Source organism: Nelumbo nucifera, chromosome 1 (assembly GCF_055504915.1).
Source record: "Nelumbo nucifera cultivar China Antique chromosome 1, China Antique-T2T, whole genome shotgun sequence".
Lineage (NCBI taxonomy): Eukaryota > Viridiplantae > Streptophyta > Magnoliopsida > Proteales > Nelumbonaceae > Nelumbo > Nelumbo nucifera.
Window position 1 is genome coordinate 75,672,710 of NC_142649.1, and position 19,761 is coordinate 75,692,470.

Genomic DNA, 19,761 nt, shown 5'->3' on the forward strand with positions numbered 1-19,761 from the left:
AATAACCAATGAGATGCACTTTCCCAATAACATAAATAATATTTTCTCCTAAACTACCTCTCCACTTTCTCTAAAATTATCTCTAATTCCTATTTATCTTCTAAATTATCACTAATTCCTATTTATCTCCAAAATTATCTCTAATTTACTAGAGAGTTTCTCTCCTAAATTATCTCTAATTCCTATATATATATATAGATCACAACATATTTAAAACACAATTTTTAATTTTTAATTTTTATTTATTTTAAATAAATTTATTTAAAAAATACTAGTATCTGAAAACATTTTGTGTATTTGGGTCCCCACGGGGAACCCATCCCCGTCGGGGATCGGGGATGGGGTTAATTTCAGAATCGAGGTCGAGAACGAGGAATATGATCCCCACCCTGTTGCCATTCCTACACACCTTATAGTTTTACTTATTTACTTAAACCTACCTTATAGTTTTCATTTTACTAAAACATCTCATATATTTTGCAACTTATTTACTTAATCAACATTTCATTAATAAGTGCTTGGTTTGCCATTAGGCCCATGATTTTCTATTCCAAAAATACCCTTAACACTTTTCCCACTGTCATCTAATGGAAGATTGATTAAATCCACTGCAAATTATATGTGGTGTTTTAGTAAAATGCTAACTATACAGTAGATTTTAGTAAATCCATGAAAACTATAAGGGGTATTTTATTTTATGACCATTTCTATTATTTAGGTTTCTCTTAATAAATCTCGTGCATCGCACGGGTCCCTGCTAGTATGCTTCATATAGTAGAGAGAGAGAGAGACCAAAATGGTCTATCTTAAGACCAGAGTGAAACAAGAGGGTTCGGTGCACAAACTCTACAAATCTCTGCACCTTCCTCCCAATTGAATGTTGCCAACATTGGTAAGAGGAACCTCTTAGCACCTCATCACACAAAAGGCATCCTGAGCTTCTGGTTGTCTAGATCTGTGACTCATCTAGACATATAATTAGAATGCAAGTCCACATCTATCTCCATATTTTTGACAAAACACTAATCCTAACCCAATCTTTTAGTGGTAGAAAGGATAAGATGTAGAAAAGAATGCTTTCTAGGAGACCGTTTAAGATATCAGGGCTGTCGTTGATGCCATTGATATCGCCTCTTTTTTCATCCTCCATTTCACAATACTCGATTACAGAAAGTGTGATAATCTTCTGGATCCCCAAAAGAAGACTAAAAATGTAAACTAGGGTTGTTCATAAGAAGGTCCAAACCAACCAACCTAGTCTGACCCAACCCGAGTTAGTTGGATTTTCTTCAGCACTGGTCGGTTTCGGGTTACAAAAAAGTATAAACCGATGGTTCAGTTCGGTTTTGGTTTTCACACATGAAAATCGAAACTGAACCGACCCAAACAGATTTAGTTCATATTTTTCCACATAATTTATAGGTTAAAGTATTGTTCATATTTTTGTAAGAATGACAGTTAAAGTACTTTAACCAGTTACTTGGTTTGACTAGAACCGTCATTCTACCTATGAATCCAAAGTTCTTCATGTCCAACCCCTTATCTCTTCCCCCATAACTCAGAACCAACTCCACCACCTGTCCAAAGCAACCCAATTTCATCAACTAATTAATGGCATGCACATGCATAGAATACAGAGCAGGAACACCATCATCCACCATCCTCCTCAATAGCGCCAATGCCCCTTCCACCCTCCCTGCCTTACATGCTCTCAATACCATCGCGTCGTATGTTCTCGGGTCCACTTCTAACCCTTCTTCCAGACTCAGGACTCCAGTCGTAGCCTCTAAGTCCCCAGCGACACAAAGGACGGTCAACATGTAGTTGTAAGAGGTAACGTCTGGAGTGATCCCATTGTCTTTCATCAGTGCTAATATGTGTCAGGCCTCCTCTATGCTCTTCTTTCTTGTCAAAGCGTTGAGAATGGGGTGGAAGGTGTAGGCATTGATGTCGTGTTTGCCCCGAATCATTGTGTCAATGAGGCAAAGAAATCTTTCTGTTTGGTCCAATTTGTAGAAACAAGCGATTAGGGCACCAAAGGCGCTCTTGCGAGCGAAGCCTTTGTCAAGATGACTTAGGGTCTGTATCAGGTCACAGAGGTCATCTTCGGCATCAGTGATGAATTTGAAGGTATTGGTGGTGTTGAAGCATCTGTCTTTGGTGCGTTTGTTGAAAAGATAGTGGAGGGTGGTGAAGTCTCTCGAATGACCGGTGATGTTGACGAGTTGGTCATAATGAGCTTATGTGGGTTTATCCGGGTCTGTAAATTCTAGTTTAGCTTTCTCATCGATATCGGTGGTGTTGCAAAGGCAATGGGAGGTGATGTAGAAGAAGGAAGCATTAGGTGTCGTCAAGATCTCTTTTGCGTTTTTTTTTTTATTTGGAGGATAAACATGGTTCAGACTTCAGAGCCATCGGAGGGTGGCTGAGAGGACATGATAAGTTCTAGGAGGAAAAGAAGGAAGCCACATCAGTTCTTGATGCTTCAATATCTTTTTGGGGAGAGAAAATGGAAATGTAAAAAAAAAAAAAGAGGCATGTTTCTACATACTCAGCAAGCTATGAATCCTTCACAAAACCGACCCAAACCAACCAAGTCGGTTTCACTTAGTACAAGGTCGGTTTTGGTTTCATTTCTAGGTAAACCGAGCATGTCGGGTCGGTTGGAAAAACGCCAATAAACCGACCCAACCCGACCCGTGAGCAGCCCTAATGTAAACCAGAGGCTCTGTTAGAGGAACTTTGAATTGAAAACCGTAAAGCAAAGAGAAAGGAAAAGGGTAATGACACCACGGAACTAGTAGTGCTTGATAGTGAGACCACTCATCGGGCCCATGCACCATCTTGCGTATCCCATCCACCGACTTCATCAACACCAATGTCTATCGTAACTAACCAAGATAAGCTCTACCTCTAACAATTCGGTGTATATCCTTGTACTCTCATGTTTATCATTGTATAGATAAACCTTATCTCAACTCAACTATAAATACAATAACTGATCATGTATATCATCATCGTTTGACCTTCTTTATGGTATTAGAGCCATTACAAAACTGCATCCGATTGGCACAGTTGCTTCAACAATGTCCACCTCAAATTCAACATCTATTGATGCCAATTCAACCATACCAGCTCCTATGTCTTCGTCCTCAGTCCTGTCTTCATTAGTGATCTTAAACATCTCTAATCTTGTACATAAAGCTAGACAACACAAACTATTTACTCTGGAAATCGTTGTTTGAGCCCATACTCAGATGACATCATTTCATGTCCTTCATTGATGGATCAAAACCAGCTCCAAGTGCGAATGATTCAACGTTTACTACCTGGTATGAAAATGATAAGATGTTATTATCCTGGATTCAAGCCACTCTATCTACCTCAGCTCTCCCATACATGGTTGGTGTGAAGTCGTCCAAGGAAGCATGGGACATTTTGGAGCGTTGTTATGCATCATCCACCCCTATGCACATCACTTCCCTCTGTAGTCAACTTCACAAAAAGGGCATTCTCACTATGAACGACCTCCAACAAGTCAAAGTTATCAGTGATCAGCTCGCGGCATGTGGGTCACCCGTGTCTAATGATGAACTACAAATTTACATCCTTGACAGATTACCACAAGCTTATCACCCATTTGCTTCCACGATTCATGGTCGTGATCAAATTGCAGCAATCACTCTTGAAGAACTTCATGATCTACTTATTTATGAAGAAATTTCACTAGCGAAGGATATTCCTAAAAAGACCTCCCACGCTCTTGCAGCAACCAAGACATGTCAGCAATCCCAATATACTCGCCAACCAAACTCATCAAACTGACAACAGAATCATTACAAACGCCAACAATAGCAGCAAGGTGCATCCTCCTGACGTCCCTTAAAGTCCAATCAAGGGCGTAATCATTCTACTTCATCTTCACATCCAACCAATAATGGCTCCAGACCTACTTGCCAAATCTGCAACAAAGTTGGACACATATCTATTGATTGTTTTCAAAGATTGAATATCACCTATCAAGGCAGACATCCACCGGAAAAATTAGTCGATGGTTGTTACATCTCGTGATCATCTTGATGATGGCACATGGTATTCCGACATTGGTGCTTCTCACCATATCATTCCAGATCTCGGTAATGTATCTGACTCACTCCCTTATAATGGCTATAATTCAGTCACGGTGGGTAATGGACATGGCCTGGGCATAAAAAATGTTGGCATTACCACTCTAACTTCTCCCACATCCACTTTTATTTAAAACATGTTCTCCATTGTCTTGATGCCTCTACCAATTTACTTTCAATTTACCAATTCTCAAAAGATAATAAATGCTAATTCACCTTTGATGCGTCTGGCTTCATTGTGCAGGACAAGGTGACCGGGAGGATCTTGCACCAAGGACTGACTGAAGGAGGACTCTACCCCTTTCCTCCCACCTCAGAAATTAGCACCCCCACTGCTTTCACCGCTCGTAGCCCCTCTGAAGCCTTATGGCACCACCACTTAGGTCATCCATCCCGTTGACATCCAAGTTGCAATTTTTTCAAATTTATCCATCAAAAACAAAATAAGTCCTAATGTGTGTTCGTCATGTCAACTTGGCAATCATTCCAACAAACCATTAGAACTTTTGCATTGTGATTTGTGGGGCCCAGCCCTAGTATTATATATTTCCAAATTTTAATATTATGTCTTATTTGTTGATGATTACACTTGATAGTCCTAGCTATTTCCATTGCGCTTAAAATCATATACCTATGATGTATTTGTATCGTGCAAAGCCAAGGTTGAAAATTTCTAACTCTAAAATTATGGTGTTACGTATGAAGGGGGTAAATTTTCTGGCATACCCTTCTCCTCCTTTCTTGATGTTCATGGCATTACACACCAATTCTCTTATCCTCATACACCCAAACAAACTAGTGTGGTTGAGCCCAAACAATGCCACATCGTTGAAACGGGACTCACTATTCTTGCCTAATTCCTCTTTACCATTACGTTTTTGGGTCGAAGCCTTCATTATTGCTCTCTATCTCATCAATCGAATGCCTCTTTTAGCATTATCCCGTTCCTAGTCTCCGTTTCAACGGTTATTTCACTCCCATCCTGACTACACCCATGTAAAATCTTTTGAGTGCCTTTTCTTCCCATGGCCACATCTGTATTTCCCACACAAACTTCATTATCGTTCCACGCATTGCATCATTATAGGATATAGCCTTTGTCACAAAGGCTATAGGTGTATGGACATTCAAACCGGGCAGGTCTACATTTCTCACCATGTTTTTGACAAGCACACATTTCCATCTCTCCCCTCAACCCCAAATCACTCATAGCTAGAACTTCACCCATCCACCGTTTCAACACGGCTTCCAAATATCCATGGGCTCATAGATGTCGCTTGGCCCACAACAACCACCCCTTCACATCCCTCACAGGAGAACTTGGCCCTCCCATAGGTGATTCCCCAAGGTCCACCATTGCATCCCATTCCCCTCACTCCACTCCATGGGCCCACCTACTATAACCCAACTTGAACTCATAACTACAACTCAACTTGAACCGTTACCAAACCTTCACTCAATTTCATCTCTTCCTCTCAATTCTACACTTCCCCTTCATCTCCACCAGCCCACTTGTCCCACCACCACCTCATCATCACACAGCCCCTCAATGAACTCATCCCATGATCCCAATCTGGAATCTTTAAGCCTAAAGCCTACAATACCAAATACCCTCTTCCATCATCTCTCACTACCTCTCACCTTACTAAACCAAACACCTATACCCAAGCGCCCAAACACCTTGAATGGCGTACCGCCATGGACCAAGAACTAAACTCCCTTCATCAACAAAAGACATGGTCATTGGTCCCTTACCAACCTGGAATGAATGTGGTGGGCTGTAAATGGATGTATCACATTAAGCGCAATCCGGATGGTTCTATACAACAATTCAAAGTCCATCTTGTCACTAAAGGCTTCCATCAACAACCAGACATCGACTTCATTGAAACCTTCAGCCTTGTAGTGAAGCATACCACCATTCGTGTCTGGTGGTTACCGTAGGTTGGCCACTCTGTCAACTAGATGTGGAGTGTGCATTCTTGTACGGTGACCTCCAAGACCCCCGGCTTCGTGGACCCAACACATCCTCATCATGTTTGTCGTATGCACAAATCAATTTATGGGCTTCGCAAAGACCCTCGTGCCTGGTATGACAAATTCAGGTCCACTATCATTGAGCTCACACTTCCGCATCCGACCATTCTCTATTTGTTTACTATCAAGATGGCACTCATGTTTTAATATTATTATATGTGATGACATGATTATAACAGGAAATAACCCCTCCTTCATTTATTCTCTCATTAAATAGCTCAGTTCATCTATCAAAATGAAAGACCTCGACCCATTATCATATTTTCTTGGGCTTCAAGTCGACTGCACCAGCGATGGGTTATCACTTCATCAGTCCAAATACATTTTAGACCTACTTGATCGTGTAGACATGGGTGGTTGTAAACCCGATCGCACTCTTGTGTCATCTTCAAGACTTGATGTTTCCTCTAGCCCACCATTAAAGGATCCAACGACTTACCGCAATTTGGTTGGTGCACTCCAATATGTAACTCTCACTAGGCCCAACATCGCTTTCTTAGTTAATCAAGCCTGCCAACATCTCCAACACCCAACTGAAGCTCACTTAATTGTTGTTAAACGGATTTTACGATATTTAAAAGGCACCATCTCCTCCAGGATCTTCTTCAAACCAGGCCTAATTCATCTAAGCGCCTATTGTGACGCTAATTGGGCTGGTTGTCCACTGGATCATCGGTCTACTAATGGTTTTTGTGTTTTTCTCGGGCCCAATCCTATCTCTTGGTGTGACAAGAATCAACCCGCCATTGCACGCTCATCTACAGAAGCTGAATATTGTTGCCTTGCTCACACTGCAACAGAAATCTCCTGGTTGTGTTCCTTGTTCAAAGAACTTCATATTCCCATTCTCTCCACTCTTGTTATATGGTGTGACAACACTTCTACTATTGTGCTCGCCTCGAACCCTATCTTTCATGCTCGATCCAAACACATCAAAGTGGACTATCACTTTGTCCGAAAACAGGTTGCTCACAAATTTTGGGATGCCTTCCATATACCTTCTAATGCTCAGCTAGTTGATCTCTTCACTAGAAGTCTGTCATCCGCTCGTCTCCTCTATCTTCTTCACAAGCTACATGTAAGTGAATCCCTGTCCAAATTGAGGGGGGATGATAGTGAACCCACTCATCAGGCCCATGCACCATCTTGCATATCCCATCCCCCGACTTCATCAATACCAATGTCTATCGTAACTAACCTAGATAAGCTCTACCTCTAACAATCCGGTGTATATCTTTGTACTCTCATGTATATCATTGCACAAATAAACCTTATCTAAACTCAACTATAAATACAATAACTGATCAACTCCAAAGTGGGTGATCTTTCTATTATGATTATCATCATTGTTTGACTTTCTTTAGTGTGAAGGTTGTCTCTAAACAATTCAAGACAATCTTGAGGTATGTTTGTTGTATATATATTGAAGGTAAAATAAATATAAATGAAGAATACCAGCTAAACATATAAATTCATGTGCCTGGAATAATTAGAATACCAACTGAACAATATCGAGGTATGTTTGTTGTATATATATTGAAGGTAAAATAAATATAAATGAAGAATACCCGTTGAACAAACTCGAGGTATTTGGACTAACCTTGATGGGTTCATCTCTTTCAAGTGTTTCAAACCAAAAGCAGAGAAAAAAAGCATGTCTTATATTTTTATAAACAAGGCCTCTGCAATAATTAGAAAGTGGCTCTTTGAAAAGATAACTATCCTTCTAACTTCTATAGTAAATCAACTTAATGATACGTAATGGTTAACTTTTGTCTTGTCACAATTGTATGCCCAAAGAAATCAAGTACCCATTGAAACTACCACATGAGACAATTATCGGTTCATAAAATTCCCATACAAATACATTAAGTAAAATTACACATCAAACATATCTATATCAAAAACAAACACATAGAATGAATGAGGTAATTTTATTTGCACTAGTATAAAAGCATGAGGGTGCAAAAGAAAAAAAAAATGCAAATTCTCATTTAATTTTGTTTTTTTATTTTATTCTGCTTCATGTCTTAATTTATTTCATCTGTACTACAATCAAACAAAATGAGCTAAAATTTGAAACAGAAATAGGTCAGAATATAAACTCAAATCATTTATACTGCCATAGTTTTGCATCAGTGTAAATTTATTTGCATTGCTACCAAACATAACTGTGAGCTTCGAGAAGATCATGGCTAACTCAAAGAGATGGAGTCACCACCCATTTTTTTAGAGGAAATGAGCCATCATTTTCAAATTTGAAAAATTGATTTTCCTTTAATAGTGACTCCGTTCTCCATGGGAAAAAGCACAAAATCGAGAGATTTCATGTCCCAAGGATTGGAAGAAGGAAGGTATTAGGCACCCCCTCTCTCCAAGTTGTTGTAGCAACCCAATATGAGAGTTGTTCAAGCTCAATTTTTAACAAAGGAAAAAACAAATCGTTGTAGGGATTTCTTAAATATGGAGGAACATGCTTTCAACTTCTCCTAAGACCGATTTTGAGGTGATGTTATCGGGTCTTAGGTACTGATTTCCCTATGACCCTAATCTCTTTACCTCTATTCTCAGTTAAGAAGAAATTCGCAAATGATAGTTCTCCAACATTGTTAGTTAGAATCTCAAGCAACCTAGAAAAACTAAAAAAAAACAGAGATTACAAAATCAGGTTTAAAAGTTAAAATGAAAGACTTACCTTTTGTATATACATTGACAAGAGTTTTCCAGTAGTGGGAACAAGTTCAAAAAAGCTTGAATAAAATATCAGAATGGATGGATGCACTTTTTGATTTCAAGTCTTGTAACTGAAAGCAGATGGACGGATTTGAAATTTGATTTTCAAGGACTTTGGGATCACAGAGGTTGGAAAAAATGCTCTTTTCTCCTCATCTTCTCTTTTAGATCTCACTTTCTACTCTTCTTTCCCCTTTCTCTTTCTTTCTCTTTCCTTATCCCTCTTTCTAGGGGGCCTCCCTTAGATTTTCTCCTCCTTTCAAAGCTTGAGTTGGGTCTATATTTATAGAGGAAGGGAGAGGAAGAGGTCTAGAATTCATCCAATCACAAGGCTTGGGCTTCAAGAAATCTTTTACAAGAGAATGGGCAAAGATTTTTCAAAGAAAATGGTGATCAGTCAACTTTTCATCTTTAGTGAAAGATTGTCTTTGATTTGGGGGTGGTTTTCATGGGTTTTGTGTATCCAATGGGAGATTAGGGTGTGTTTGTCAAGGCAGTCTCGTATTTGGGGCTGTTAGTGGCAAAAAATATAAAATTGATGAACTTTTAAATGTATTTTTTTTTAGTTTTAAGTGGGGTATCTTTGGGTTTTTAGGCTTTTTGGATCTATTAGGCTCAAATTCATTGGTCCAGGTGTTCTAATGTGTCAGATAAGGGATTGACATTAGTCCTTACCCTCTTAAGGTCCTACGTTGGAACCGTTGATGTGGCAATTCAATCTGATGCATCGAAATGGTATATTTCTAGTTTAACATGAATTAGGATGTGCAATTTGATGGACTAGGGTTTTTTGGGTCTCTAAACATAGTGATGATGTTTGATTGGTCAAATAGGATCGAAATGATTAAGATCTATGACTAACAAGTTTGGATTAACGAAATTTACTGAATTAGAATCTTTGTTTGATGAAGTGTCAAATAGGGGAATTTTGGGATGAAATTTGGTGGGTTGCCACTTTTGAATGTCTTGAATCTAATGGAAGTGGTGGGTCTTTGATAAGAAGTATAGATTGACTAATTATTTCAAATCATGGTCATAGCTTATGATTTTTCAATCAACGAGAGGGCCTAAAATGGAATCTTACTTTTTCAACAGTCAAATTGAGGTGTTTGGTTATGAAATTTGACATTTTGGGTTTCTTTGGATCTCTAAATAAAATGGTAAGGTCTGATTAGTCATGAAATTGGGATGATGGATGGTAAGCTCTAATTAATGAGATTTGTTGAAATATAATCTAAGCTGGTCAAATAGAGGAATTTCGAGCTACAATTTGGTAAGTAGGCATGGATTAGGGTGATGATTCAAGTGGATGATTCTGATTTAAGAAATACATGGTTGATTTTGGTAATCGTTTAGGGCCATCAAAATGAGATTTGATATTTTATAGTTGGTTTTCATAGATTCGTGTTAGGATTCACAAGTTGGTTATTTCCTAGTGATCTTGGGTTGACAAATATGTTGGATTTGATTTTGGAGGAATTGGAATTTGAATATCGCATAGATCAGGGCCATTAGGAAGTTAGCGTGATTAATAGTGAATCTTTGTAGTTTAGTCATGAAAATTGATATATAGCTAAGTTGTGGTTTTCCAAGTCTGTGGATGATTTATGATCAAATGTTGATATCGATCTCAAGGTTCATTGTCTTGTGGATTGTGTCAAAGGAGGGTATTTTAGGTTTTGGAAAGTCTCAAGTTGATTTGGTTGTGTTTCCAAGTTTTTAGGGTCTAAGAGGAGGGTATGAAGAGGTAGGGTGAGGGAACAAAAAAAAAAATTAGGTGTTGATAACAATCTTGGTGAAAATTAAACTAACACCATTAATTTATCTGTCATTGTACTTTTGAAAGTAAAGTGAAATGTTATTAATATTGTAGATTACACACTTATTCTATTTTGAAACATAGCTCAAAGTTGAGGATTGAATTAACTATCTAACCAAAAATAATCATTTGATCTCTCCGTCCTTATTAGCTTTTAAGGTTGTGTTTGATTGTAATGCAAATAAATTTGTACTGGTGCAAAACCATGGTAGTGCAAATGATTTGAGTGTAAATTTTAACTTATTTTTGTTTTGAATTTTAGCTTATTCAATTTGATTGTAGTACAAATGAAGTAAATTAAGACATAAAATAGAATAAAGTAAAGTCCAAAACAAAATTAAACAAAAATTTGCATTTTTTTTACATTTGCACACCTATGCATTTGTACTACTGCACTATAACCAAACACAATCTAATGATTTTTATAAATGTAGTTGCTTATCTAGTCAAAGTACATATCACATGCAACCATGCACTACTATTAGATGACCTAACCATTGTGTGGTAGATTCAACTGAAGCTGAAATCAAAGCGCTCTTGGTGGGCTTAAAAGTGGCTAATTCCATCTAGGCCAGCCTCTTGTTTTCTCAGGGGGATTCTAGTAATGCTATTGGGTTAAGTTTCTAAAAATGAGAAGGGTCCTTGGAGACTTGCTTATCTTTTATAAAATCAGGTTTTATTAGTTTCTTTAGTTTGTACTCTCATATGGATCCCTAGGGATTTGAATCCATTGGCATATGGCTTAGCTAAAAAATGGATGGATAAGGTTTCTTTTATAGTGCTAACTCTTTTCCAATGTAATTATTGGATGGGTTCCTGTCTTTTGCTCCTTCTGTACGTCCTCCTGTACGAGCTCAGATCTCCTACCCATGAGATGTTCCTACATCTCTACCCACGAGACATGACAACTGTGCATTGGGAATATCTCCCTTCTCATTCACGGGGAAATCTTCCCAATACATGGTGGAGGTGCTTTGTGGGTACAACTTGTGGGTAGATGATCCTGAGTCTTCATGTGCATCCCACCCCCACCATTTTTCTTTGAAGTGAAAGTTAAATTGTTTTGATAAAAAAAAAGACTAATTTTTCATGAGCCTTTGGTCTAGTTTGATAGGTTTACATTTTCATTTTTTTTATGATTGTTGGGTATAGCCTACACTTTATATCAAATTATCATGGCCTTTATAATATTATATGAAATTTTTGAGGTTTTGGACATGTGACTTTTTGGCTATATAATATATCCACCTGATCAATAGTTTTAGGCACCAATGCAGATCATTCTGAGTTCTTGATGATAAGAATTCTAAGCATAAGTAGGAGAAACAATTCTTTAACCCATCTTAACATTTTAAATTCTGGCTGGGCCTTTCTATTTTGGTAAGAATGGCCAGATCTGGATTAGGTATCTCACAGGGTTCGAACCAACTAGACATTATCAAGAAACCATGGATTCAACCTTCTGTTTCCTCAAGCCAATTTACATTTCATCACCCCTTAAAATCAATGTCAAGCATGGTTAAGGGATAGAATAATTCATCCATTAACAAGTTAATTGATCATTTATAAAGTTCCTTCTATCGCGTTGCAGCGGCAAAGGAAACTTAATGCCTTACAAATGTTTAAGGTTGATTACATGAAAAATATTAAGGATACAGGTTGCTTAAACAATCTCTTATTGTATTTTACTAGGCATGGCACACTTCCTACAAGCTGAGTATTGGAAATAGATTGTTCATAAGGATTTTTCTATGCTTTCTGGAGAATCCTTTGTCATCTTTTCCTTTTAGTTAGCTAGTAAGAAAAAACAAGTGGCCATTAGTTGAATGACAAGTACATAGAAGGGCAAAAAAAGAATGAATAAAATCTAACCCAACATTTGAAGTGGATTCTACTACCTGCTTTATGTTTGTTAAAGTTCATTATTTCTGCTTCTTATTACCCTCTGTTTGGATTCAGGATCCACATTATAATGTCAATAAGGCCGGGAACAACATTATTGCATAAAGGAAGTGCTCAGAAATGAAAACAAACCAATAGAAACTGTTATTTTCTTGCTTGCAAATGCCTAAGTTAATGGTTTTGACAGATGTTAACATAACCAAGATAACCTTTCAAAAACTACACTATGACATCAACAATTTGAAGAAAAGCAATATTCAAGATGAAGAAAGATTAAAATTGTAACAAACAAAACAAGTTTTAACAAGATGCCAATGATAATTACACATCAACACTTGCCTGTGTTTTGGTACCATTGCCTCTTCTACTTGTAACATTTTTAGTTGGTCAGTACAAATTTTTGAGAAATTGTTTTGTCCATCACATCATATAATTACTTTCACCAAAAAAATATAAGTATTGGATTGGATGTTTGCATTTATAGTAAAAACTTATAAATTTTGATGTTTTGTGAAAAAACAAAAATGATACCAAATATTGTATTGATAATTCAAAGTAATTATTATTTCATTCAATTCAATACAAATAGGATGAAATTGGATTGTAGGTATAGAAACAATTTATATTCCATTTCAGCCCTAATTGTAACGAAATAATAATGTATTTGAAATTGGAATTTGGAATGATTAGTGACCATTGCCTTTGGTTGCACATAAAAGCAAATGAAAACAGAATTTTAGGAAATACATATTACCGGTGTTTGTAGGACCTTCATTAACATTAAATATCATTATCAACCATTGATTTTATCAGTGCTAGGATTATAAATCATTTTATACCGTGAACATAACTTGACAAGTTACATGTTTTCAACTTTTCTTGTTTGTTCAAAGCTATGCCCTTTTTATTTAACCCTTTTAATATCTATGAACTTCTTTCTAGGGTGAATCTCATGTGTATAAAAGAAGAAAAACTAATCCAATGAATCAGTATGATTTTAACAAGAATAGTAGACAGGCAATACTCAAAAAATTTGAAGTGCAAAGTTTTAGAGAAGTGTTGTTTGGACACAAGAAGCTCATGAGAGATATAACAACAAATGAAGATTCTTGCATTGGATCTGTAGGCATTTAATTTATTACTGTGTGATAGAAGGTCTGGAATCAAGTCTGTTATCCATTCTAAGAATAAAGATGACAACTTTTTTTCCAAGACACTGCTTTTTCTAATAAAAACTCTAGCATAAGCATCTATTTCTTGTTCTAGAAAATAAATTATTTTTAGTGGCTTAGTAGCTGATGATATTTGGCTGTACTCGTGTATTTGCCATCTTTGGCTTTTGTTTAGATTTGTAAGTGGTGATCACTATGGTCTTCTCTAATCTATAATCTCATCCAGATTTTAGGTTTTACAGTCGCACTCTATATTTTATATTTTTGGTTCACAAATACCCTTTATCTTTCCTTCCCATCCTTCGTGAAGAAACCTTCTTTGATCGTGTTAAATGTCAACAATAAAAATAGACCGAGTTTTTATCTGCCTTTTTTAGGGAATTTTGCAAGTGGTTAAAAAGGCATCTCTATTTCAATAGACTTTTACTCTTGTTTAGAGGTCATTGTTGCCACTCTGCAATGCTATAAAGGTTAAGTGGGTATCTAGTCCACCCTTTTTCAAGAGTGAAGACCCAACATAGCTAAGACCAATGACCCTTTTTTATTTCAATAGTCTTATTTGTCAAAATTATATCTCCAAACTCTAAGGCAAAGAAATTTAGAATATGACTCAAATATAAAGCACATACATTTGTATAATTTATGGCAAAAAAGAGCAGAACCTTTTTTAATGATATTCATGTTGGATTCCTTAACAAGCATCTGGAAGATCGTATTTGATAAAACTTGCCGTTAGATTTAAGCGCTCAACAAAGAAGAGTGGAGTGGGCGAAGGTTTAGCTGATTTCGGTTGGTGTAGGAAGAAGCGACAACCTACTCGTGAGATAAAGAGTTAAAAGATGTTGAATTGTTGATGATTTTAAAAATTGAAGCCAGGTTATTCATGAATGCACCAACTACTATTTGTTGTTTGATTGCTCAAAGTCATTTTTAGTATTACCTTAATAGGTTTGGCTCATAATTGCAGAATAAGCTTTTTGTGGATATAAGTTATGGCATAAGTTGACTGACAAATAGACAATTTCTCTAAAACTTGACACCTTAGAAACTAGAAACTATTGTCTCTATTGCAGTTATAAAGTCATATTTTCCATCTATTATTTAAATAATAAAAATAGTGCAAGGTAGGTGCAAGTGCAATGCATGTTGTAATACAATCAAATTTAACTTTTTATGATTTGCACCAAAATCAAGGCATGTGTCCTCTTTATAATGGTATAAATAAACTTCTTAGCAAGTTGAACACCTGAAAACAGACTGTATTACATTGGGAGCAAAGGAGCTAAAAGGTGAATTCAATTATTTTTCCCTGGAGAGTTTGCATCCATAGTTCCTTCCTGATTTAGGTATATTGGTAGATTATGGAAGTGTATTGGTAGATTATGAATAGAAAATGGTTTATTTTTATTTTATGACCCAAGTGTAGCAAGATGTTCCCTTCACAAACCCTACAAAATTTTGTACCTTTTCCTAGAGGGAACACAATGTTCATTTGTAAGAGGTAGAGAGCGACATTAGTACCTTAGTGCTTAGCAGAGAGATGTTGCATTTCTACAATGTCCCTAGCAAAACAGTCCTCTTTCTAGATATAGATTTGGGAATTGGGATGAATGATAATGAGTCTAGATGCACTTAGCATTATTCAATCCTTAAAGGTTAGAAAGGGCAATATATTTGTGACTCTAACTGGCCCCAATTGAAATGATCTTGGTCCAAGGTCAACTTGCATATCTTGAGCCTGAGTATTCCCTTGCTCAGGAGGCTCTTGGGTAAATATGAATAGGGATGACCCTAGTCTACAAAATTTACTTGTTGCATATGCTTTAGAAACTTGGCTCCATAGCCCTGAACTTGATCTTAGTTAGGAACTTACTCCCTCTAAAGTTTCCTTTCTTCATTCCAAACCCCCAAGGATAGACAAAAAATGATGTTTTTTGTGTGCTGCAAATGTGAACAATACATCGAACAAACAACCTTTTAGTATCATTAGACTACAGACTTTGAAGAAATTTGTGATGAAGATGAAGCAATCAAGCAATCAGATGGCAGACAGACTAGCAGTCATCAGGCATAAATTGAGCAATTGGTGTGCCCATAGACAGTTTGCACACAGAATGGAATCCTCACTAATAAGCTTAATTTGATACTTACAAGTCGTCTTATGAAGTCATTTCAGCACCTTAGATTACCATTAAGGGTTTGAATCTTCTATTGAAAACTAAAAGGACAGGCTAGTTAATAAAATACAAGGTGATTAATAAAACCACAAAATCATCATCTAATTAAATCAACACAATAGCAATAATAGTAATGGTCCTTCATTCTGACAGTATATATGGACTTCAAGATCAACAAATTTGTCTAATGGGCTGGCCCTACTCAGAGCTGGAGTGATGGAACGAAGTAATGAGGCACAATAATATTCAATCCACGTAAGGGTTCCATGTCTACTTTGAGCTTTGAAGGCAAAATAGAATCTTGAGATTTTATTGTGAACTACTCCCTACCCATATTAATAAGGATGCAAAAAAGATCAGGTCCAGACTCCAGAGTAAGAGTATATGTTGTGTCAAGTGTCAAAAAAGCTACACAACCAGTAGTGTTTTAAATAACAAGCCAAAGCCAAAGCCAATGCAACAAAATTTGTCAAGTTGGGAAATTAGGATGTTGATGTACAACTAACTACAAGCTATTTCTCATTTGCTCTGGTACAATTATATAATTATTATCATGTGGTTTGCTGGCGAGGAAGATCCGTATATGGGGCTTCACGGGTTGGCCCATCCCTTGATATAACAAGCCAAAGCCAAAGCCAAAGCCAATGCAACAAAATTTGTCAAGTTGGGAAATTAGGATGTTGATGTACAACTAACTACAAGCTTTTTCTCATTTGCTCTGGTACAATTATATAATTATTATCATGTGGTTTGCTGGCGAGGAAGATCCGTATATGGGGCTCCACGGGTTGGCCCATCCCTTGATATATTGTTCTATACAGAGCGAGTAAAGAACCCCTAAAATGCAAAACATGTTAGTTGCATTTCATGCTAATTTCAATTTCAATTAAAAAAATTAGTTATATTTCCTAACTTTATGCGGTTTATTGTACATCAAGTACTCATGTAGGTTCAGACTCAACAAATACAAATAGAGTAGGGTCACTTCATGAAATTTGCAAAAAAATTGAATTAATTTATGTTTTCTAATTATTTTAACAGAAATAACAAAATTGTAAGTATATATACCTAACAAAAATAGGGCCAAAGATGTGCCCGCTTGAGCTTTGAGTGTTTTGGAATTGAGAAGGACAATTCAATTCCTTGGCCCCGGTCTGTGATAATTTTCTCTACATTTATTCAAAAAATTTGAAACATTAATCGGCTTGTGATGTAATTTTGTTTGCCAAAAGGAAAATAAATATGAAAATTAGTATCTAAAGAAATGAGAAGTAAATGTTTCATAAAAAGCATGGTTTTAAAAGGCTAAAGGTGTAGTTGAGGCATAATGGCCTAAAAAGGAGAGGCATAAGCCTCAAGGCGTAAACCTTGAAGTTAAAGGAAAAAAATTAATTAAGGTTTGTAAATTGATGAAAATAACAAGTACTTCTTTTAATAGCACATGCCACATGCAGCCATGCACTTCTATTAGATGACCTGACTATTGCGTGGCAAATTCAACTAAAGCTGAAATCAAAGTTCTCTTGGTGGGCTTAAAAGTGGCTAAGTCCATCCAAGCCAGCCTCTTGGTTTCTCGGGGGGATTCTAGAAATGATATTGGGTTGGGTTTCTAAAAATGAGAAGGGTCCTTGGAGACTTGCTTATCTAGTATGAAATCAGGTTTTATCAGTTTCTTTAGTTTATACTCTCAGATGGATCCCTAGGGATTTGAATCCATTGGCAGATGCCTTAGCTAAAGAAGGGATGGATAAGATTTTTTTTTTTTTTTTTTTTTTTTTTTTTTTTTTTATAGTGCTAACTCTTTTGCAATGTTATTATTGGGTGGGTTCTTGTCTTTTTGCTCCTTCTGTACATCCTCATGTACGAGCTCAGATCTCCTACCCACGAGATGTTCCCACATCTCTACCCACGAGACATGACAACTGTGCATTGGGAATATCTAACTTATCATTCATGGGGAGATCTTCCCAATACATGGTGGTGGTGTTTTGTGGGTATGGATGTGGGTACAACTTGTGGGTAGCAAATCCCGAGTCCTCATGTATATTCCACCCAACCTTTTTTTCTCTGAAGTGAAAGTTAACTTGTTATAAAAAATGACTAATTTTTCATGAGCTTTTGGTCTAGTTTGATAGGTTTACATTTTCATTTTTTTATGATTGTTAGGTATTGCTTGTACTCTATATCAAATTATCATGGTTGTTATAATATTATATGCAACTTCTAAGGTTTTGGGCAAAATTGCTTGGCTATATAATACATCCACCTGATCCATAGTTTTAAGCACCAATGCAGATCATTCCTAGTTCTCAAGGATAAGAATTCCAAGCATCAAGCAGGAGAAACAATTCTTTAACCCATCTTAACATTTTAAATTCTAGTTGGGTCTTTCTATTTTGGTAAGAATGGCCAAGTCTGGATTGGCTATCTCACAGGGTCCAAACCAATTGGACATTCTTAGAAAACCATGGGTTCAACCTTCTATTGCCTCAGGCCAATTTACATTTCATCACCCTTTAAAATAATGTCAAGCATGGTTAAGGGACAGAATAATTCATCAATTAATAAGTTAATTGATCATTTATAAAGTTCCTTCTATCACGTTGCATCGACAAAGGAAACTTAATGCCTTAGAAATGTTTAAGGTTGATTACTTGAAAAATATTGAGGACACAAGTTTGCTTAAACAATCTCTCATTGTATTTTACTAAGTATGGCTCAATACTTCCTACAGGTTAACTTATGTTGAGTATTGAAAATAGATTGTTCACAAGGTTTTTTCTGTGCTTTTTGGAGAATCCTTTGTCATCTTCTCCTTTTAGTTAACTAGTAAGAAAAAAAAAAACAAGTGGCCATTAGTCGAATGACAAGTACATAGAAGGGGAAAAAAGAATGAATCAAATTTGACCCTACATTTGAAGTGGCTTCTACTGCCTGTTTTATGCTCGTTAAAGTTCATAATGTCTCATTCTTATTACACTCTGTTTGGATTCAGGCTCCACATTATAATGTCAATTAATAAGGCTAGGAACAACATTATTGCAGAAAGGAAGTGCTCAAAAATGAAAACAAACCCATATAAATTGTTACTTTCGTGCTTGCAAATGCCTAAGTTAATGGTTTTGACTAATGTTAACCTAACCATGATAACCTTTTAAGAACTACACTATGACAACAATAGTTTTAAGAAAAAGCAACATTCAAGCTGAAGAAAAATTAAGATTGTAACAAACAAAATAAGTTCGAACAAGATGCTAGTGATAAATTATACATCAACACTTGTCTTTATTTGGTACCATTACCATTTCTACTTGCAACGCTTTAGTTGGTCAATACAAATTTTTAAGAAACTTATAAATTTGGATTGGGTGTTTGCATTTATAATAAAAACTTATAAATTTTGATGTTTTTATGAAAAACAAAAATGATACCAAATATTGTATTGATAATTCAAAGTACATATATATACTCATAAAATTTCTATCGACCAACCAAAAGGTTATAAATAGAAGTAACAATTGTATCAAACAATCTAAATAATGAATGATCAAACTATCTAGATTCACATCATTAGAATTTCAACAAGATTCTCTTTTAGAAAATTTAAGTTTGCTTTTAAAACAATGGTGTTCATACTTGCCAAGTGATTTCATGTGTAAATAAATAAATGAAGTTGAAGTACTTTATCTTGATTTATTTTGGAATGGAGAAATATTATCTAATAGCTATGTGAGAATTGTTCAATTAAATACAAACATGATAAATTTAGATTGTAAGCATAGAAACAATATTAA